The sequence below is a fragment of the Ursus maritimus genome, unplaced genomic scaffold (genome assembly GCF_017311325.1).
Source record: "Ursus maritimus isolate PB19 unplaced genomic scaffold, ASM1731132v1 scaffold_16, whole genome shotgun sequence".
In the NCBI taxonomy this organism is placed as follows: Eukaryota; Metazoa; Chordata; class Mammalia; order Carnivora; family Ursidae; genus Ursus; species Ursus maritimus.
In genome coordinates, this window is record NW_024424008.1 from 39677540 (window position 1) to 39700765 (window position 23226).

Genomic DNA, 23226 nt, shown 5'->3' on the forward strand with positions numbered 1-23226 from the left:
ACAGAGTTTAATGTGAAGGAAGTTTATTAGGATATTATTGGTATCAACACCTGTGAAAGGGAAGGCAATAATGGATAGAGGGAGAAGTTAGACTGTGATGCAGTCTTTGGAAGGGCTTCAGCTGACCCCATAGGGGACTCTGAAATGGGATAGTTGTTCAGTATTGTCTCTAGTTGGAGTGATGGGGCCAAACCCATTCATCCCTTCTTAGATGTACTTCTGTAGTCCCTCTCCAGTTTTTTCAAGTACTTGTCTTGTATTTTGTCCACAGTTGATAGTTCTTAACCTGTTAGAGATACACAACTTGGAGAAATACAGGCTACTCCATCACTGTCAGAACCAGGACTCTCCTAAGTTTTAAAAATAAATACATACATACATACATACATAAAATATAGTGTATATATGTTATATATGTTTATATATATATCTTTGGTTTGCTGGTAGTATATCACACTCATTTGGCCTTGTGAAGACATGTTAGGAATTTGAATTACTTGCCTGTTAGTGTATTTAACAAAAAAGTGCTTCTCTACTAAGGTTTCATCTGTAATCAGAAATCATAATTGTTAGCTACATGTTTAATAGCTGTCAGAAGTAGGGGAAGATTTCCTAACATAAAAGAACATCAACACAAGAGAGTAAATATTTGCATAAGAACCATAAAGGATTTATATGCTATATAACTATGAAAAATTATATCTTGGTTTTGAATATACTATATTGAATTCTAAGCTCTTATTTAATAGATTTTTACAATTTACAAATTAGCTAATCATTGATTTGATACGTAGTATTTGATAGTTTCTATTGAAATTGTTTAGTTCAAAGATATTTTAATCTTATTTTTCTTTTCTTTATTTTTTTTTAAAGATTTATTTATTTATTTATTTGACAGAGACAGCTAGCGAGAGAGGGAACACAAGCAGGGGAAGTGGGAGAGGAAGAAGCAGGTTGCCAGCGGAGCAGAGAGCCCAATATGGGGCTCGATCCCAGGACTCTGGGATCACGCCCCGAGCCGAAGGGAGACACTTAACGACTGACCCACCCAGGTGCCCCATTTTTCAAAAAGTTTTACTCTCAGGCACACACTTCTGAAATATTACTCATGAGAAGTATTGTTTTAAAAGTATATTCTGGTTTAATTTGATGTCACAAATTTAGCTTGGGGACGACAGAAATGCCTAAATTAAACAATTGTTTGCTTTCCTGCCATAGCCCAACAAAAATGCTTTTCCCTAAGATGTTTTGTTAAAACATAAAGTAAATTTGTGTAGTAAATAAAGTAAATTACTTAAAAAAAAGTAAATAGAACAACCAGTAAATGCATTATGGAATACAGTTGCATTATTCATTGTATGTTTTACTTTGCATCCTACTTGTAAACTCAAATGAGAAAGATTAGGAAGAGTGAAGAGGAAAGCTCCCTGATGTATATCCAGGTCCAAAAGCAATTATTTTTTTCAGTAGCTTTTGAAGCATTTCCTCAAGGATATAGATTGGGGAAAAAATTAAGCTTTCCTTTTACGTATATTTTATACAATAGTCTAGGTGGGCCAACCAACCAGTAAATGTTAAACCTTAGTTTGGGTTTGTGTTCTCAGCCTTTGTGTTACAGTAATTCTTTCTTTTGCAAGAGTGCCACCTGATGTTCCGATTCTTTAGTAGCAGCTGGCTGCATATTTCATGTAGCAGCTTAATAGTATTTTTGTCCTGTTGCTTGTTATGTGGTCACATTAATGTTATATATACACGTGTCTCTTAATATGCAGACTGTATTCTAGTAAAGGTGATAAAAATTAAAATCCTTACACAGCTTAATTTTTAGAAATTGATTTATTTTATATTTCAAGGGATTCAGATATATGATTTTTTCTTCTTTTGGCCCCAAACCTTGCTGATAGCCTTTCCCGGCCACTGTCTTTTGTGTCCTTGCTATATCTCTGCAGACCGTCCACTCTTGATTTGCAGTTAATGCAGAAGTCATTGGGGTTGCTTTGTGGTGGTGGAGACAGATTTTATCATGACGCGGTGTAAAAACAGTATTAATTAGCTCTTTGGTAATTCAGAATGTTTGGTAATTCAGAATGTTTGGTAATTGAGCCAGTAGTGTAAGGATTAATTAGGATCAAAGTGTTTTTAAAAGATTTCTGAATCAAATTACTATAAACATGATTTCAGAAAAATTATTTAAAGAGTGATATTCTTTTCCCAAATACCCGTTTACATGTGACTGTTGCCTTAATTAATTTGCATCTCTTCATTTATACTGATTTCTCTAAGGCCTTCTATTAGGACACGCTTTTTCTATTTTTTTTTTTTTTTAAGATTTTATTTACTTATTTGACAGAGATAGAGACAGCCAGTGAGAGAGGGAACACAAGCAGGGGGAGTGGGAGAGGAAGAAGCAGGCTCATAGCGGAGGAGCCTGATGTGGGGCTCGATCCCAGAACTCCGGGATCATGCCCTGAGCCTAAGGCAGACGCTTAACCGCTGTGCCACCCAAGCGCCCCAGGACACACTTTTTCTAAATATGAGAAGTTAATAAGTTAATGAAGACTGTTTTTGCCTTAATGTCCAATTTAAGCCAAAAGAACATTATAATTAAAAGCTTATATTTGGGGCACCAGGGTGGCTCAGTCAGTTAAGCATCTGACTCTTGGATTTGGCTCAGGTCATAATCTCAGGGTCCTGGGATTGAGCCCTGCATCAGCTGTGCGCTCAGCTTGGCGTCTGCTTGAGATTCTGTCCCCCNNCGCCCCTCTCCCCACTTGTGTGCACATGTGTGTACTTTCCCTCTCTCTACCAAATAGATACAATCTCAAAAGATAAAAGCTTATATTTGACAAAAGTAAGAAATTAATACAATTGTATTTTTAAAAAAATACTTTAGATTTTGGGGTGCCTGGGTGGCTCAGTCATTAAGCGTCTGCCTTAGGCTCAGGGCGTGATTCTGGCGTTATGGGATCGAGCCCCACATCAGGCTCCTCCGCTAGGAGCCTGCTTCTTCCTCTCCCACTCCCCCTGCTTGTGTTCCCTGTCTCGCTGGCTGTCTCTCTCCGTCAAATATATAAATAAAATCTTAAAAATACTTTAGATTTTAGATTTTCGTAAATCTAAAAACTAGATCAGGCAGTGCAGCATTATGTAAAGAACACATGACTTAAATTTTGACTCTTCTCTGTTTCCTGGTTCTTTGCCTTTGATGTAATAATTAAACAATCTTACTTTATTTTTGTGTGACTTGGGCATAGCCAGATGTACCTTCTTGGGTGGTCGTGACTTTTAAATAAAATTATGTGTATTACTTAATGGTTTATGGCCAATAGTAACTTAAGATTTATCAAATTGTTGGTCATTTTAGAGGATAACTTTTGGTTTTGTTAGTTTTTCTCCGTTGTTTTCTATTTCATTTTTTCCTGCTCTGGTATCTAAGACTGTCTCTGTCTGCTTGCTTTGGGCTTAGTTTGTTCTTTCACTAGTTTTTTAAGGTAGATGGTTAGGTTATTGATTTGGGATTTTTCTACTTTTTAAAATACAGGCATAGGCAGTTGTAAATTTCCTTTGATCACTGTTTTGATTGCATCCCGTTAGTTTTGGTTGTTGTATTTTTGTTCGCATCCCCGTGTATTTTCTAGTTTCCCTTGTGAATTCTTCTTTGACCTACTTGTCATTTAGGTTGTTTTAATTTTCACTTATATGTGAGTTTCTCACATTTCTTTCCCTTATTTATTTCTAGTTTCATTCCACTGGGTTTAATCAGGACTTGTTTAATGGCCTACCCTATGGTTTATCCTGGAGAATGCTCATGTGCACTTGAGAAGTACGTGTATTCCGGTGGTGTTGGTGAGCTATCACAGAGATGGATGTCTGTTAGGTCAGGTCGGTTTATGTTGGTCAGGCCTTCTGTTCCTTGTTGATCTTCTAAGTGATTTATCGCTTACGGTGGGCATTGAAGTCTCCACTGGTACTGTGACACTCCCCATTTCTTGTCTCAATTCTGTCAGGTTTTGCTTCATGAATTTTGCATGCATGTATAATTGTTTCATCTTGTTGACAGATGGACCTTTTTATCATTATAAAACGTTCTTCATCTCTAGTAACCATTTTTTGTCTTAAAATCCTTATTTGTTAGTATAGCTGCTCCAGCTCTGTTTCTGTAATTTTCATGAAATATTCTTTTCCATCCTTTCACTTTATATTTAAAGTGTGTCTCTTGTAGAAAGCATATAGTTGGATTATGTTTTTAGGAACCATTCTGCCAATGGAATGTTTAGTTGAAGTTTTTAATCTATGTACATTTAACATACTTACTAAGAATTTACATCTGCCATTTTGCTACTTATTTTCTGTCTTATATCTTTTCCTCTCTTTCTCTGTTATGACATTCTTTTCTGCCAGCTGTTTTCTAGTGCACCATTTAAATTTACTTGTTTTTTTTATTCTACAGTGTTTTTGAAGTTTTTATTTATTTTAAGTGATCTCTACACCCACAGTGGGGCTCAAACCCAAGAACCGGAGATCAAGAGTCACATACTGCTCTTCTGACTGAGCCAGCCAGGTGCCCCTATTTTACAGTATTTTTTGAGTTGTTTTGTTAGTGGTTGCCTTGGGGATTATAATTAATAATATTTTTACTGTATAACAATCTTGCTTGAATTAATACCAACTTAATTTCCAGAAGCAGAAACTTTGCTTCTGTATAGCTTCTTTTTCTCTTCCTTTGTGCTATTTCATACAAATTACTCTTTACATATTGTGTGCCCATCAACACACTTACAAATTTTATTACAAATAGAAAAAAGTTATATCATTATAAATTTTCAAATATTGAATACTAGTTGAACTGGTAGTCATTTGGAAGATTATGGTAAATAAAATATATTATGAAAATTACTTTTACCGATTTTAAATTATTTCTTTCTATAGGACAAGATGCCATTGCACTAGACCTTTGCTAATCAAGGGGATACATCAGTATTCCCTTGGTTTTCGTTAGAAATACAGAATCTCCCCACTCCAGCCCTATTGAATCAGAATCTTCATTTTAATATTTATTTATTTTCGATAATCTACATTTTAACAAAATCCCGAGGTGATTTGTTTGCATAGTAAATTTTGCAAAGAAGCAGCACCACTCTACTAGTTTGTTAAAGGAAGAATAGATTCGCAGATGAGTGCAGGCAGCGCCCTAGCTTCGGGGACTCAGCTTGGGGCTGGGGTTTGTTCCCCTCATCTCTGCTGCTGAGTTAATACCCCCTGATAAAAGTGGCATTTTTCTGTTTTTCTCTAGAAGAGAAAGGTAACCTTTTGTTTCCTTCATATTGTTGTGCCAAGGCTAAGATAACTTTTTTCCTTTCCCTCTCCTTCCAGACCTTATTCATATATCTTTACTGTGATAGTCTCACTCCTGGTTCTCTTTTACTCCTAACCCATGCTGTATACGGAGCCTTTCTCTTGCCCTAAAATTCATCTTCAGTGTTTTTATCTTTTCTCTTTGTTTTGTCCTCCCTGTGCTCTCCTGGACACTCCAGATGGTAAATAAATATGTTGAAGGGGTTTAGGCCACATTATCCAGTTAATGATACTCTGGTTTTTAAAAAGGTAATTTATTCTAGAGAATGTTCCAGTTAAAGGAAACACATATTTGCCATTAAATCATCTGCTCTGCTTGATCTAGTTTTCTTAAGCAATCTGTGCAAGTGCTGTAGCTTCAAAAACCTCATTTGTCCAGAGTTTAATTCCTTTTCACTGTTTGTCCATGAGCTTTAGGATGAAGAGATGTGTTTGGAAATGGGATTGCCAGGATTTCTTTTTTTATGACAAAGTGGTTATGCATCCCTGTGTTTGCAGCAGACTAAATTATGTGGGATTCAGAATGAGCATTGTGTGTATGTGTGTGTGTGTGTGTGTGTGTGTGTATAGTTAAGGTAAATATTAATAACCTCTGGATTTTGAGTATTTTCATTTGTAAGTAGGAGCATATCTCTATCTTCCTTTTCCCCCATGGAAGACAGAATATTATGTAGTATTGTGTGGCAGAAAAATAAAGTTGTGGTCTGACCTGAGAAAGTTTGAGGCAAGTCTTAGTAATTTACAAATAATATGTTAATGCTATCGAAATTATCTATCAAAATATTAGAGAGGTTTGAAAATTACAGGAGAAATTACATTTCTGGACCAGAAGAATAGAGATTTTGGCTGGTTAGTCTGAGAAATTGCCTAAGAACATGATCTCTGCTGTTGTTTGAGACTTTAATTCTCTACTCTTTTGTGCTTCCTAAGTAGAGCTTAGATTACATAACAGACCTCAGAAACATGTAGCTGGAAAATAAGTTTAAACTTTGTTATTTATCATTCGGAGGACAGGAATACTAGAAAAGTTTCTCAAAGGGTGTCCCCACCTGAACTCAATGAAACGATAAGACTAGAAGAAAAAGATAGGCTTTGTTTGTAAATCTTTAGCCATTTTTATATTTGGTAATTAATAACAACTACCTAAACACTGTGGGTAAAGTATGATGAAACAATTTTTTGTATGTAGTCTTTTACCCATATAACTGAGATTTATATTTATTTCTGGTAGGAAAAGTTACAGTTTTCAAAATAAATCATTTGTATTTGAAAGAATGCCCCAGTTAAAAGGCGAAAAGCATTTTTAAAATCCAGTTATCAAATTCTCAAGCGCATAATCTGAGTTTGAAATTTAGTAGGTGTGTGTTTGTGAATTCAGTACCTCTTACCAGTGTGACCAAAAGACTGGTTGATACAGGGTATAAAGAGCTGTCCTATTTGCCCCTACTCTGTTCTGAAGAGCCACATTAATGCTCCCCAGGGGTTGGCTGCAGCTTTCATTGGGTCTGTAATGAAAATCAACCTTTCCCTTTTTATTTTTATTTTTTATTTTTTTAAAAAAGATTTTATTTATTTGAGAAAGTGCATGCACAAGTAGGGGGAGGAGTAGGGGGGTTGGAAAGGGAGAGGGAGAGAGAACCTGAAGCAGACTTTGCCTTGAGGAGCCCCATGTGGGGCTTGATCTTGGGACCTCGAGATCAGGACCTAAGCCAAAACCAAGACTTGGTTGCTTGACCGACTGAGCCACCCAGGTGCCCCAGCCTGTCTCTTTTTAATTAAGGCTCATTCTCCTTGCTACAGATGGATGTTGATCCCACTAGCACTTCCCAGGGAGCATTCTAGATGCTAAGTATGTCAGAGTCTGCTTCCTGGTACAATATCCACCTTGTGTTACTACTGGATCTTACCTTTAAATTGTCTAGGAGTTGTAATCCTGAATAGTTTTTATTATTTGGCATTAGGTGAGGGACTCGCCCTGTGCTTCAGATGCAAGCCTTTAGAAATTTTCCTTGAGCCCTTTCTCTCGCGCCCTGTCTTTACTTTGGTATGTATTTTTCCTTCCATTTTCTATCTTACCTCTCTTGCCTCCTTATATAGTTCTTTTATCACCATTTATGTTTATATAAATGTATATCTGAGGAGGTCAGGAAAGGCTTCTTGTTTTATTTACACTTTTTAAAAAAGATTTATTTACTAGAGAGAATGGGGTGAGGTAGGGGCAGAGAGAGAGGAGTGAGAGAATCCAAGCAGACTCCCCGCTGAGTGTGGAGCCCAGTGTGGGGCTCAATCTCACAACCCTGAGATCATGACCTGAGCCAAAATCAAGAGTCGGACGTTTAACCGATGGAGCCACCCAGGCACCCCAGGGAAGGCTTCTTAAAGGAGGTAATGCTCGAGTTAATTTAGAACAAATAAATTTTGCCAGGTGTGTAAAGATGTGTGTATAGTTAAGATGGAGTACATTAAAGGTATAGGGAACCACCTCTGTAAAGAACTTGAAGCAGCATGATAAGTAAGGGTGGAGAACTATAAATAGTTGCTATGGCTAATTGACAGATGTGATGCCGAACAGATACATAAAGGCCAGGTCGTATATACTATATAACGTAGTTTGCACTTCATTCCGTAGCAGTGGGATACCATGGGTAAGTTTGTCTATATTTTCAGTACCAGATTTATAATAATTAGATTTTTTTAACATATTTAATTCTTTACAGTGTGTTTAATGTAGTATTATGAGTTTGAAATGACATAAAGTTAAGACTTCATAAATGTCAGCAGACTTTAAAAGTAGATGTAAGTCAAGGTTAGTCTTGATATTTTACTTGAGAGTTTACACGAAAGCAATTTATAAACACTGTGTAGTAGGTACATTGCCAAGTCCATTGCATAAATTCATGTTAAATTCTCCCAGTGTCTCTCTCAAGTAGGTGGTGTTAATCCAATTTTGCATATAAGAAATTGAGGTTTAAGTTAAATAGCTTGCTCAAGGTGCCATGGTAATCAGCGGGGCTGGGATTTGAACTCAGATTTGATTCCCAAGCTAGCACTTTTAACCACTTTACAAAGATAATCTCAGTGATAAGTATATCACTGTTTCTCTGACTGGAATATTTATTTAAAGGCCTAGAATAATCCTTAAGAACTCTACAGTATTTATTTTCTGTGCCTTTTAAAAATTTCATTAAAATTATTTAGAAAGCAGAAATGAGGAATAGATGACACTGAAATTTTTTCCGTTTTCTTTTTTGAGTATTATATTTCTGTGATGATAGACATCTCAAAACACTGTTACCTGATTCTCAATATATAAATTGCAGAGCATGTGTGTATATGGTTATAAAAGAAGACAGCTTTAGCAATCCTCATTGGAAGGAAATATCTTTTATACTGAACTTTCAAACATTAATGGATTTATCATTTAACATTTTCTTATTGCTCATGCAATGTTAGGTTTTGGTATGACATGGCTTTAAGAGTGACCTGTCTTATACCACTATTTCATATCAGTGTCTTCATTAACCTTATGTATGTAAAGTGTTACTTTCTCATGGTTGCTTTGTTTTCAGAGGAGAGAAGAAAGTTTTCTGGATTTCTTGGAACAATAGCTAACAAGAAGGATAAGTATAATATAGGTTTTGATATAAGATAGAGTTGTTGAAGGGGAGGTGAGGGGGGATGGGGTAACTGGATGATGGGCATTAAGGAGGGCACTTGATGGAATGAGGACTGGGTGTTATATGCAACTGATGAATCTCTGAATTCTATCTCTGAAACTAATAAAAAAAAAGACAGGGTTGAATTCAGGGCAGAAGGGATTAAAAGAGACAAAGAAGGTTTATAATGATAAAGTGTACACATTGATTGTTTATGCTTCAAATAACAGCATTAATAAACACAAAGCTGAAACTATGACTTAAGGAAAAACAAACATATTGGAGATAGTGGTGGATAAAAAAATAGGGATTTAGAAAAACCCAATTAACGTAAGGTAAATCTAATTGAAATACACTGAACTTTGTACTCTAAAAACAGAACACACCTTCTTTTCAATTTCTCTTAGAACATTACAAAAACTGATCATATATTGGGTCATTAAAATAACCCTCAAGAAATCCCCCAAAATAGAAATAATCTGATCACATTGCAATAAAAGTAGAAGTTAATAATTAAAAACATGTAAAACACAAAAAGCTGTATCACCTATAAATTACAACTCAAAATAATTTTTGGATCAAAGAGGAAGTAAAAAAATTGTAGAAAAGGACAATGAAAACAAATATATTAGAACCAGTGGGGTCTAGCTAAAACTGCATATATAGGAGGATTATTTATCTTAAATATCCATACTAATAAACAGGAAAGAATTAGAGGAAATGAATTACCCATCTGACTCAAGGAGAGAAAAAGCCAAAATATATCCGAAGAGAGCAAAGGAAGGAATTAATAAATGCTGAGTAACGGCCCCTCAAATATGTCCTGTGAATGTGCTACTTTACATGATGTGTTAGTTTACTGTGGCTGCTGCAACAAGTTACCACAAACTCAGTAGTGTAACAGAAATTGATTCTCTCGTGGCTTTGGACGCCAGAGGTCGGAAATCAAGGTGTTGGCAGAGCCCCGCTCCGTCCGGAGGCTCTAGGGGTGGATTGGTTCCTTACCTTTTCTGGCTTCTGGTGGCTGCCATCATCCTGCGCTTACGGCTGGTTCACTCCAGTCTCCGCCTCTGTCTTCAGGTCACATTTTCCTCTTCTGTGTGTCTCATCTCTCTTTGCCTGTCTCTTAAAAGGATACTTGTGATGGCATTTAGGGACCACCTTGCTAATGCAGGGTTATTTTCTTATTTCAAGGTCCTTAATCATAGTCTACAAAGGTCCTTTTTTCAAGTAAAATAACATTCACAAATTCTAGGGACTAGGACATGGATGTCTTTGGGACCCATATCAGATTACTACATGTGGCAAAAGGGACTTAGCAGATGTGATTAAGTGAAGGATCTTAACATGGGGAGATTATGCTGGATATCTGGGTGGGCGCAAGGTTTTCTCAGGGGTTCTTATGAGAGAGAAGCAAGAGAATCAGAGTGACTAGTAGATGTGATGCTGGAAGTAGGAGGTTAGAGTGATGTGTGGAAAGGCCATAAGCCGAGGAATACAGCTGGACTCTAGAAGCTTACGTAAGAGGCAAGAAACAGATTCTCCCCCACTTCTCAAGGGACCAGCCCTGTGAACATCTTGACTTTAGGTCAGTGAGACTGGTTTTGGACTTCTGACCTCCAGAACTATCAAATTTGTGTTGTTTTGAACCACTAAGTTTGGAGTGATTTGTTACAGTACCAGTTGGAAACTAATTCAGAGATCAAAGCAGAAATTGATAAAGATAGAGTGCACTGAGTGCTAGGATGTGTTCTAAGCACTTACGTATTCATTTATGTTCTCACAATAACCTTATGAAATAGGAACTGTTATTGCTAAATGAAAACACTGAGAAGTCAGGTAACATTTTCAGTAGGTGGTGAATCTAATTAGAGAAATTGAAGAACTGTTTTATTTTAGAAACAATGAAATAACTAATCTGTTAAGTAATTTGGAAAGGATCATGGGCACATAAAGAATTTATTGTTATTATTATTTTTTTTTAGAGAGGGGGGAGGGACAGACAGGAAGAGAGAGAATCTCAAGCAGGCTCCACACCCAGCACAGAGGCTGCCATTGGCTGGATCCCACAACCCCGAGATCACTACCTGAGCCGAAATCAAGACTGAAGCTACCCAGGTGCCCCAGGCACATAAGAAATGTAAAGAACTGTAAGAATTGTTCAGCTCTGATGAAAAAAATACGGGAAACTGAATGAATTGGATAATATTTCTAGGAAGGTTATAATTACCTAGAAGACTGACTCTAGAAGAGAGAGAAAATGGAAACAGAGCAATTATAGAAGAAATAGAAAAACTTGTTAAAGAGCAACAACCTTCCTTGCCACCCTAATCCACCAGACTCGGATGATACTGGAGAGGAAATCTACCATACCAGTGCCATTTAAATAGACTGGTTCAGACTATAGAAAAAGAAGGAGCAGTTTCAAAATTTTTAAAAGATGCTAGCAAAACTTGGCAAAGATTACACAAAGGATTGATTAGTCTCATAAATGGATAACAGTGTAAGCATCCTTTATTTTTATTTTTTTATTTTTAGTTTTTTTTTTACTGTCCCCTAAAATTCCTTTAAATATTAGTAGAATCCAAAACTCATCAGAGAATAATATACCACGATCAGGATGTGATTATTTCCTCCCCTTCCTTGAAAGCAAAGATAATTCCTTTTATAAATCGCCATATAAATAAATCAAATGAAAAATCCCATTTTGAAAAGCTGTTTGTTAAAATTCAACATCCAGTCTTGATATTCTGAAGAAATAAGTGGCTGTTTGCTTTAACCTGATAAAGTCTGTGTGTGTGTGTGTGTGTGTGTGTGTGTGTGTGTGTGTGTGTCTGTTTCCAAAAGCCAGCACCATGATTACTGAGCAAACACTGGAGTCATTACCATTAACCAGAATAAAACAATGTTAATCACTGGGAAGAAGGACTTCTGACAGGAAAGTGTTGCCTAAGTTGAGTCCTAAAAGATGAGTCCTTGTTTACCAGCTAATAGGTGGAAAGGCTGTTCAAAAGAGAGGGGGTAAGTATTACAAACAAAGGCATAGCAATGTGAAAAAAAGATTGGTGAGTTCAGGGAAGTAATTTATAGATAGGACTTGAGTGGGGTTCATAAAGGCAGGCAATTTTTAAAAAGCATTTCACATTGACTTTTAGAATCAATATATAGTCTTGATGAGAGGAAATAGTATCTAATTGATTGGATTTAAGGAAAGTTACAATTGGGCTGATAAACTCTGAGATGATATTCTTTGAAAACCTTTGTTTACTTCAGTATCCATGAGCTGCAGTTCATCCGTGGGTTAGTTGAAGCCAGTGCACAAAGTGAAAGTAACACTTAGTTAAAAGTATCCCTGAAAACCCTTTAAATTTACTATAAAGAACAGAATAAAAGCATACTATTGTCACAAAATTCATCATAGCTTTTTTCCAGCAATGAAATAGATTTGCTGTTTTTTCATTTGAGTACCAGGTGACATACATTGAGTTAGATTTTTTGGAAGCTCTGTTTTATTTAGAATGCATGTCTTTAAACCATTTGAAATCCTACTCAGTGCTGAATAGGTATTGTTGTGTTTGCATGAATTAATCGAATATTAAACGATGCTACTTACTCTGTAGCTATTGTACAGAGAGAGATTGTAGTAGATATTTGTTTTCCTTTCTCAAGTTTTTGTTTTTAAAAATTTATAATTTTTTAAAAATAGGATTCTGATTTTTTTTGAGAATCCTTACCCCAGTCTTAGTTACTTAGGGATCAAGTAGGGTTTCCACCTTCCTGTTGCAAGGATAAAGCCCATGACTCAAGCCCTGACCAGACAGCACAGCACAGTCTTTTGGACACAGTGATGGGTTCAGAAGTAGGAAAATAGTCTAAGATGGCCCAGTTAAACCGAATCTGTGGTGGCTACCAGAAGAGAAAATGGTGCAGGACAGTGGCCACCATGTGATTAGAGGGACTGCAGCTGGTGCATTGTGAAGTGTTGGAAGGAGGCTGGTCGATAATTGGCTGAAAAGTTGTATACTGCATGTGGATAGATGTGGCTCGTTCTTCTGGTGAGGTGTGTTTTCTATAGTCCTAAATGGCTTGGTTCTGCTGGGTACAGTCTGCATACACCTAACCCTAACCCTGGTTGACAAGCCGAGGAAGGCCCTGCTTGTTGTGGTAAATAAAGTCTTATTTAAGACATCCATGTCCTTTGCTTTTACTGTTGTCTGTGGCTGCTTTCCTTCTAAAAAGGCAGAGTTGTGACAGAGAACATATGGTTCACAAAGCTTAAAGTATTATCTGGTCCTTTACAGAGAAGTTTGCTAACCCCTGACCTAGTTCTTTTTAGCAGATGAAATCATGCATGAACAAATGGAAAATTCATGCTGTGTTCAAATTGTTCCTTAATGTATCAGTCACTTTGGAATAAATTTGTATTTTTAAAACAAATGTTATAGCAAAACGCAGTATCTGAAACCTAAGATTTTATATACATATATTTATTGATTTATTTTAGAAGGTGGGTAGAGAGAGGGGCACAAGGAGAGGGAGACTGGAGAGAAGCAGACTCCCCGCTGAGTGGGGAGCCCCACACGACACGGGGCCTGATCCCAGGACCCTGAGATCATGACTTTAGCCGAAACCAGGAGTCAGATGCTTAATCGACTGAGCCACCCAGGCACCCCTGAAACCTGAGATTGTAGCCAACATCTGGACAGCTGGACAAAGTCAACAAATGAAGACACTTTCTTGAAGAGATTTGAACCTTCTGAATCTTTCCGTGCTTGAAGTGAGACCAGTCCTTAAATATTTTCAGTTACATGAGCCAAGAAATTTCTTTTGGTTAGTCCAGTTTGAGTTATATTTTCTATCACTTGCAACAGAATTCTTAAAAAAAAAAGCTTTTTTAGAATAGTTTTAGATTTACCGAAAAGTTACACATAGTACAGAGTTCCCATTGACCCCACATCCAGTTTCCCCTTTTGTTGACATCTTACATTTAACGGTACATTTGTTAGAATGTCCCTCAACTTGAGTTTGTCTGACTTTTTTCTCATGGTTAGACTGGGGTTATGGGTTTTAGGGAAGAGTACTACTGCAGTTTTTTTTTTTTTTAATTTCTTGAGCAGTAGGCATAGACAAGATGAGATAAACAAGAGATAGATTGTTTTGATCTTCAAGATTTTTATAATTTTTATTTAAAAAAGTCATGTAACATACACCTCCCCTCACTCCCTAACTAGAGTATATAGTCTTGTTCCCTGTCTCTTCCTGCCCTTGTTTACCACCTCAGTTTATCTTCCCTATAGTGTCCTTATGTAAGCTTTGATATTTTGGCTGTTGCAGAACACTGTATCTAATTGAAATAAATCTGTTTTTAAATGGCTTATGTAGCATTATGAAAATGTTATACTAGTAAAAAATGTCTACAACAAAAATTTTACTCAAGATAAGAGAACCTGTTACATTTTCAGGAGATTTTAGTTTAATATTTATGTTTAAATAATGCAGCGTTCACTTAATGCAGCTGAGATAGGGCACAATATTTTTGACATGTCCTGCAATGCATGATTTAGTCAGAGTTACAGTGTGCTGTGATGACATCTTGGGCTCTTGCATCAGTTACTTTTCTCCACTGTTGTTACAGCATCCGCCAATTGCCAGAAATTTCAGGATATTATTAGATACTGTCATTTGCCTTTGGCAAGTAGTTCTGACAAAGGAGAGATTGGAATTGAGCTGCTCTAGGTGGTAAACCGCATCCTTTGTGTCAGATGAAACACCTCCTGGGGCATTTTTCTGCTTTAACTGAAGCAGTGATTTTGTCCATTTCTAGTGAGATATGAATTTCATTGAGCATAGCAGCATGTTAGTGCCTGAGGGGCCGCTCTTGATTACCCTGTATCTCAATTTATGTCATTTAAATTTCAAATAGCAGAACTATCAAGTGAGTCAAAACATTTGAGGCTTAGACAAATGAAAATTCATGGATTTTTTAAGTCTATATTTTATTTGAAATGTACTATTAGGAAATATAAACCTTTATAATAACACATATATTTTGGGGGACAACTAGGTCAAATAAAAATATGATTTGAGGTCCAAATTAATCATGTCTGGTAGTCCAAATAAGATTTATTTATATGTAAAATGGGCAGTTTATTAGCCCCCAAATTAAACCTTTGTTGCCTTCTTTTTTTTTATGATTTTTTTTATTTGAGAGAGCAATCGAGAGAGAGTGAGTGAAAGAGCATGCGCAAAGGAGCATGAGTGGGGGGAGGGGCAGGGGGAGAGGGAGAAGCAGACTCCCCACTAAGCAGGGAGCCCAAAGCAGGCTCTGTACCAGGAGCCTGGGATCATGACTTGCGCTGAAGGCAGACGTCTGCTCAGTTGACTGAGCCACACAGGTGCCCCCCCTTTTTTGACTTCTTGTAAGTATTGTGGATCACAGATATGTAAGAACATAAATTTAAGTATATAACATGATAGGAACTATCCTAGAGCATTTTGTACAAGCATACCTTGCTCTAATTGTCACATAGAGTGTTCACAGTGGTACTGTGTTCTGTACTGTAATAGCTATAACATACCAGTTGCGGTGGATTTATGCAAGCATTTAAATAAGAAATGTTAATGGAGAAATAAGTATAAATTAAGGTAAGTTAAGTGGTATGGTTAGTAACAATGTAAATGTTATTGGTACAGCTTTATTGTGAATAATTTGCCCCAGTAGACCCAAGAATTTCAAAATAAAGAAGTCAGAAGGTGGTGACTTTCTTCCTTGCAGATTGCTGGAGCTCTGAGCCAGGAAAATAAAACTTGCTTCATGTGTGTATATTATATACCCCATGATTTTGCTTCCATTTCCCACAATGAGGGCCTTATTTGCTAATGAGGCAGCCAGTGAGAGGGTGTAGTTGCTGGTTACATTGCTAGTACCATTCATTCAGCCTCTTAGTAATCACAGCTAATGAACAACCCTTCCATATTTGATCGATTTTAATTAATTATAAGTTACAGGGTTAAAAATGGCTGTTTATACAATTTTAATACTCTTCATTTAGGAATGCTATTTCTTTGCTTGAATTACTGATCATTTCAGAAAGTAAAAAGCATATCATTTTGGGGGTGTGTAATTTTTGTGCTTGTTTTTTTCTTATGTAAATACCTGATCATTAAGCCACTGGGCTGTCAGATAAGTAGAATTAATTGAAGAATTTCAAATGCAGATTCCAGGATCTGGTCTCTGGAAATCCAGTGGGTCTCTGGGGGGTTGGGAGAACCTGTATTTTTTGTTTGTTTGTTTTTAGCTACTCCTGTGATTCTGATGTCCGGTCTAGTTCAGGAGCCAGCCATAGCTGGCTGTGTAATTCTTTTACATACATTATGAGGAACTGGCTTTTAGTTTATATTGAAGACGTTGAGATGAGTAGGGAAGAGCTACCTGTTCTGTTTTGTTAGATGTTTAGTATTTTTGATGGCAGCAATTTTATTCTGTACTAAGACTTGGAAGATTTGACTGGCCATAGAAGGGTATGTAGTAATTAATGATATTGGTTTTAAAACATTTTTTGTTTTTTACAATTTTCACTATAATGTGATGTATGTGTTTACATCTGGTGGGTTTACAAATCATGTACTAAAAAGGTCTGGTAAAAATAAAGTTGTACAAATCATTCAAAATCTATACAGCTTTGTATCCAGAGCACTAATAAAAGCAACAACAATCCTAATAATAACAGCGCGGTTAAAAAAATAATGTCAGATTGGTAGTAAGTAGAGAAATATTACAGTAAATACAGGATTTTATCTTAAAAAAAAAAAGGTGATGGTTACTTGATGGCAAGGGGTGTCATGAAGCGTTGAAGCTGCTGAATTACAGAGACAAGGGCGAAGTATGCAAAAATGAGGAAGTAGCGTGCATAGCCCTCGCAGACGCAACGTGGGACTAAGCTGAGACTAGCATCAGAATGGTGTGAACGGGCTTATGTGCAGTGCGGTGATCCCCTGCATTTTATTGCATCCACTGTATGGTCCTGAACTTCCTGTTAAATGGGATGTACCTGACTAAAAACACTATTGTGTGGGAAAAAATTGTTATATACAACCTGAAAATGATCTAATTCATGTTACAGAAATGTGTTATAGCAGAAGAGATCATATTTAGTGATCATTTTGGGGAATAGTGTAGTGATCATCTCTGGAGTCCGACTCCCAGCTCCACCCTTGTGTCCGTCCTTGGGCAAATCGCTTATCCTTTTTATGCCTACTTCTCTTCTATTTTTAAAAGTATTTTGAAAGTGTTTTTGAAAATACTGTAGGACAGCAGAAAGAATGCTTTGGACTGGGGAATAATTTGAAAACTTTTTAGTGGAGGAGACATTTTAGCTGTTCCTTCACAAATAACCTAAGAGATAAATACCATTTATAAATTATGTGACCTTGGGCAAGCCTCAGTTCCCTTATATGTAATACAGGGGACAGTGTTGTTTTCTTGATCACACCACTAGGTTTTTGTGGTTGTGGAAATTTACCATACAATTAATTGTAAGGTAGGAAAAGGAAACATGAATTTTTTTTTAGAATGATTTTATTTACTTGTCAGAGCGCTGGCGGAGTGAGTGCTCAAGCAGGGGGAGGGGCAGAGGGAGAGGGAGAAGCTGACTCCCCTCTGAGCAGGGAGCCTGATGCAGGACTTGATCCTGGAACCCTGGGTTCATGACCTGAGCTAAAGGCAGACTCTTAACTGACTGAGCCGCCTGGGCATTCTGGAAACATGAACCTCTGTAGAGTTTAGTTTACTAGCTGACTTCAGATGAGGTGGTCTTTAGAATTTTGTCTACCTTTGAAAGTAGTTGAATTTCTGACATTTTTATAACTGCTTTCAAGTTCTGTGTGTTCTCTGACATAAACATTTCTCTGGTCCTTCATTCTTTTCAGCATTAAGTACCCATTGGCCAAATTCTTCTTTAATGTTATAGACATCTACACCAAATATTCAATTAGGCAAATGTTCCTGAATTCAGAGATGATAGCCTAACAGGAATGTCAGTCAACATAAGAATTACCCCCCATATTGATTTACATCTGGGGTCTATGCAGTTGAGAATTCTGACAACTTGATGTTATTTCCAGAATGTTTTGAATACTTTTCTGATATCCCCAGATAATCTGGTTAATGTTTTATGTCATCTGTGAATTTTTAAAAAAGATTTTATTTATTTATTTGAGAAAGAGCACGAGTGAGCATGAACAGGGGAAGGGGCAGCATGAGCCGGGGGAGAAGCAGACTCCCCACTGAGCAGGGAGCCTGATGCGGAGCTTGATCCCAGGACCTTGGGATCATGACCTGAATCGAAGGTGGATGCTTAATTGACTGAGCCAGGCTCCCCTCATCTGTGAATTTATAAGGAGTTACATGTTTACTTTTTGCCCTTGTCCTTTTTACCCTCATATTTTGTCCGTTAGCTGACCAGAGACTCCCATTTCATCTAGCTCTTCCTCCCTCCCCTTGCCTGTTTAAAACTAACTTCTTTTGTGCTGCCAATTTCAATGAAATTAAGTTCTAATTAAAATAATTTTCAACTTACGGTTTGAATACTCAACAAGCTTGACACTCTCAAAGATAATTTGCTTTTAAATTGTTGTTAATCAAAATAAATCTCTAAATAGGTTAGGAGTCAGTTTTATTAATGAATGTGTGCATAGTTTTGAACTGTTTGGGGATAGGAAAAAGGATTGAAAATTTCTGTTTTAAAGCCGCACTTGAAGGAACATCCTTAGTTTTTTCCTTGGAAAACAATGCTGTGACCGTATTTTCTTGTTGCCTACTCATTTCCTGGAATGTGTTGCACCTGTTTTTATTATTAAGCTCTTTAATATTAGACTGACTGTCTAGTTATAGGAAAATTATAGTGAATTCAATTCTCAGTGCTTTTTCTTTTAAAAGTTTAGTTCCCTAAAATTTGTGTTTTAGATGTAAGATTCTCACCCTTCCCTTGGCTTAATTTCTCTTTGTCATTTGCTTTGAAATATGTCAGAATGCTTTAAAAATAGTAAACTGCTCTGCGAGTCTAAGGTGATATTTTTATTGCGCTGTTACCTGTTTTGTATTTTATATTTGAAAAATGACAGAGTGGATGGTGATCATTGGCTGGTTGTTTGATGCTGGCAGACAATCCAGTGCATGATGAATCGTCTTTTCCATTTGTTCACTTAAGAACTCCTTGTTAGTTTGTGGATGTAGTTGATAATTCTAGAATCTTTTCCTGTTTGAACTGTTTTAACCATTCTTTGGCTTGTGATACACTGATACACTGGCCAAATAGTAACAGTGTTTTCTCGGGGTAGATGGAGAGGAGATGTCTAATTCTTGGCAAACTCTGTTACTTGGTACTAACATGTTGGGTTTCCAAGCTCACGAAGATGTTTATTGTTTATTCCTTTTATACACTGTATATGAATCAGTGTTCTCTAAGATATGCAGCCTGTTATATAGGTAAATCTTTGACCTCTTTATTCCTACTAATCATTTCCTTTCAAATATTTAAGAGCTGGTGAATTAAGTTTAGTGTACCAGGTTTTGGGGTATTTCTGTATTTCGACTTTATCCATCCATCCGATAGTTTATTCCAGGATATCATTTGTTTCTAATTCCTGCCCAAATAGGAGCCATGATAATGTTCCTGTTCTCTCTTTAAGGAAATGCCATAATTCATACAGCTTTTATGTTGCCCTTCTAAAATGATAGAGACTGACTAGTGGCAAACATATTAGGTTGAATTTTAGTATAAGTCATAGATTGTTCAGATGTCTGCAGATATTACCAAAGAACTTATTAGATCATGTAGGAGGATATAGTAATGTCATGGATGGCAGTAGAGGCTGCAATAGCCCATTTAGATTAGAAGTCAAAACAGCACTTGAAACCTCTTAATGTGCATTGCCTCACATAGCTGCCCCACTCATACCTGTTTAAGTCATTGCAAGAATACATTATCTATGGCCCTTTGGTTACTTTGGTTTTTGTATTTTCTAATATCTTACCATTTTGTTTATCTGTATTTATTTTAGAAGGCTGGTAGATGAGGCAGAAAATATAAACTAAAGCATTCCGTATAGCTTTTAAGAACTAATACCTGTTGGGGTGCCTGGTGGCTCAGTGGGTGAAGTGTCTGCCTTTAGCTCAGGGTCCTGGGAATCCAGTCCCTCACCAGGCTCCTTGCTCAGCAGGGATTCTGCTTCTCCCTCTCCCTCTGCCTCTCTTCCTGCTTGTGCGTGCATGTGCCCGCACTCCCTTTCTCTCTCTCAAATAAATATATAAAATCTTTTTAAAAAAAGAATTAATGCCTGTAAAGGAGATATGAGAGCTAGAAGAGCCTGTAGAATCAGACTGTTGGCGTATAATCAACAAAATCCTGAGTGTTAGAGAATATACAGGATTTGGTTTCTTCAACGAACATATGACAAAAATAGAGGAGGAGAGGGAACCTTGAAATCACAAGGGACTTAAGAGGCCTATTAACTATAATACCGCCATGTGTGCACTTTGTGATTCAAGCAAACCAACTGTTAAAAAAAAATTCATGACAGTTGGAAAGCCTGGTATATTGACCACATATTTAAGATATTAAGGGATTATTGACTAATTATTTTAGGTGAGATAATGGTATTTTAGTAATTTAAGAGAGTCCTTATGAGAATTTTTTTTCTTCTAAAGAAGTTTAGTATTTTTTAGTAGATCTAAAATGTAGATTCATGAACATCTTTTTTTTTTTTTATCATACCTTCTGTTTTTTAGCACTTATTTATAAATGTTTTGGTGCATAGATGTTTTATATATCTTGTTTCATCTGATCACTTCAACTGCAGTATAATTGGGCATGGTTATTCTGATCAGATGAGGAAATTGAACTTAAGAGATCTCAAGTAAATTGCCTGAGTTTACATGGGTAGTAAGTGGCACAGAGGAATTTGAGTCATCTTAACTTCATTAAATTAAAAAAAAAATCCAGCATTATTTCCTAAATGGAAACCATGGATACTCAGAAATAGTACTGTTGTTTAAAATTACTTTGTATATTTAACTTGAATACTACTCATAATAGTGAAACAGTAGCTTAATAAATTATAAATCAGTAAATAACAAGTGAGTTTCTAAACATGCTTAATTAACCACAAGGGCATAGTGATATAAATTGAAGTTTCTGAATTGACACTTAAGAAACAGCTTTATTATTTTGAAGTGCTTTTTGAGATATTATAAAATATACTTTGCATTTACTACATCTTTTGAGCATGTCACATGAAAAGCACCACAGATAATAGTATTAATGTCTGGTTCTGGTCAAATCAGAGGAAATAGGCAGATACTCAATCCCTAATTAATGTGTCATTCAAACTTAAATATAAATCTGTGTATCTTTTAAAGAGCTATCCACATTAACTTCTTTTTACTTCTCTATTATAGTTTACTCATCAAAAGATTTACATTATTATTATTTTTATAATTGATAAAATTTCCAGAACAAATTTCTATAACAATGGATAATGGGAAAAAAAATGCCTGTTTCCTGAAATAAAGCTAAATGAGCAGGTAAGAACTTAATCTCCTTTCTAAGAAAATAAATTTGAAGAATTACTGATACCAGGAGTAGAAGTACACTTATTTTAAGATACATCAGAATAATATGCCTCAGATTCACATTTACAAGTATGGGTTTAGGTTTTGTTATTTGAGGACAGGATGATTGTGCTTTGAGAAAAATGCTTGTAATTTTGTAAGTAGTTGAATGTTTTCTAAAACATGAAGGAACTTGCTGTTGTTGACTCCCACTGTGACTCTTGCCACCCTTGCCAGCTGATAGCAAGGGAGCGGGTGAAATAAAATCAGTAGCAGGCTGCCAAAATTACTTGAGTCTCAAATCAACATGCACTAGAGTGAGCTATCCAGGTAAGGATACCAGTAGGTAAAAGCATTTGATTTATTGGCATTTTTTCCCAGTATTCTGTGGGAGAGACTCTAATAAACTACAGAATACCCTGTACTTTTTAAAAGATTTTATTGATTGATTGATTGTGCGAACAGGGGAAGGTATAGAGAGAATGGAAGAGAGACAATCCCAAGCAGCCTCCGTACTGATCATGGATCCTAATGTGGGCTTGATCCCACAATCCCAAGATCACAACCCAAGCCTAAATCAAGAGTTGGGCCCTTAACCATCTGAGCCACCCAGGCTTCCTACCCTGAGCTTTTCAAGCATGCAGACTTAGTACAACTGATTTTTTTGTTTTGTTTTGTTTCTTTGTTTTTTTTTTTTGCTTAGCCCTAATTTAATTTTTTCCCTAGTGATTTCTTCCTAGTCTCTCCCAGACCTTCCACTAAGTTTAGTTGAATCATTTGCTTTCTCCCTTGATTATTACTCATTAAATTTACATTTAGCATTTTTCTATGCAATATCATTAACATTAGGAGGTAGTCTGGTTACAGGAATTACCAGAAGTACTGTACATAAATTTCAGTTTTTGCCAAGACTACAGTTTTCTAAGGCCCTAAACTTACAAAAGTAATGTGAAAGGTACAGTTCTGTACCTTACTGATTGTGACATATTTAGTCAGAATTCTGGCTCAGGAAATACTTTCTTTAATTCAACATTATATTAAAGAATACTGAATCTTTATTGTCTTTATAAGGCCTTTTACTAGATCCGTTGCAGCATAATTAATTCTTAATTTTTGACACTGTGCGTTTATTTATTACTTTTTATTTTTTTATTTTTATTTTATTTTATTTTATTTTTTTTAAAGATTTTATTTATTCATTCGACAGAGATAGAGACAGCCAGCGAGAGAGGGAACACAAGCAGGGGGAGTGGGAGAGGAAGAAGCAGGCTCATAGCAGAGGAGCCTGATGTGGGGCTCGATCCCATAACTCCGGGATCACGCCCTGAGCCGAAGGCAGATGCTTAACCGCTGTGCCACCCAGGCGCCCCTATTTATTACTTTTTAGCAGTGTTTTCGTTTAACCATTACATGTAGATGTTGTATTTTAGTGGCCTTAAACTTATTGCTAGGAGAATTATAACTTGTTTCAGAGTTGAACTTTATTTGTTAACAATTGTATAGTTTTATTTTATCTGTAGATTGAAACACTATTGTGAGTAGTGTCTCAGACCAGTGAGGATATCGTGAGATCTCTAGATTGTGATGAAGCAAGTGTTTTTGTTT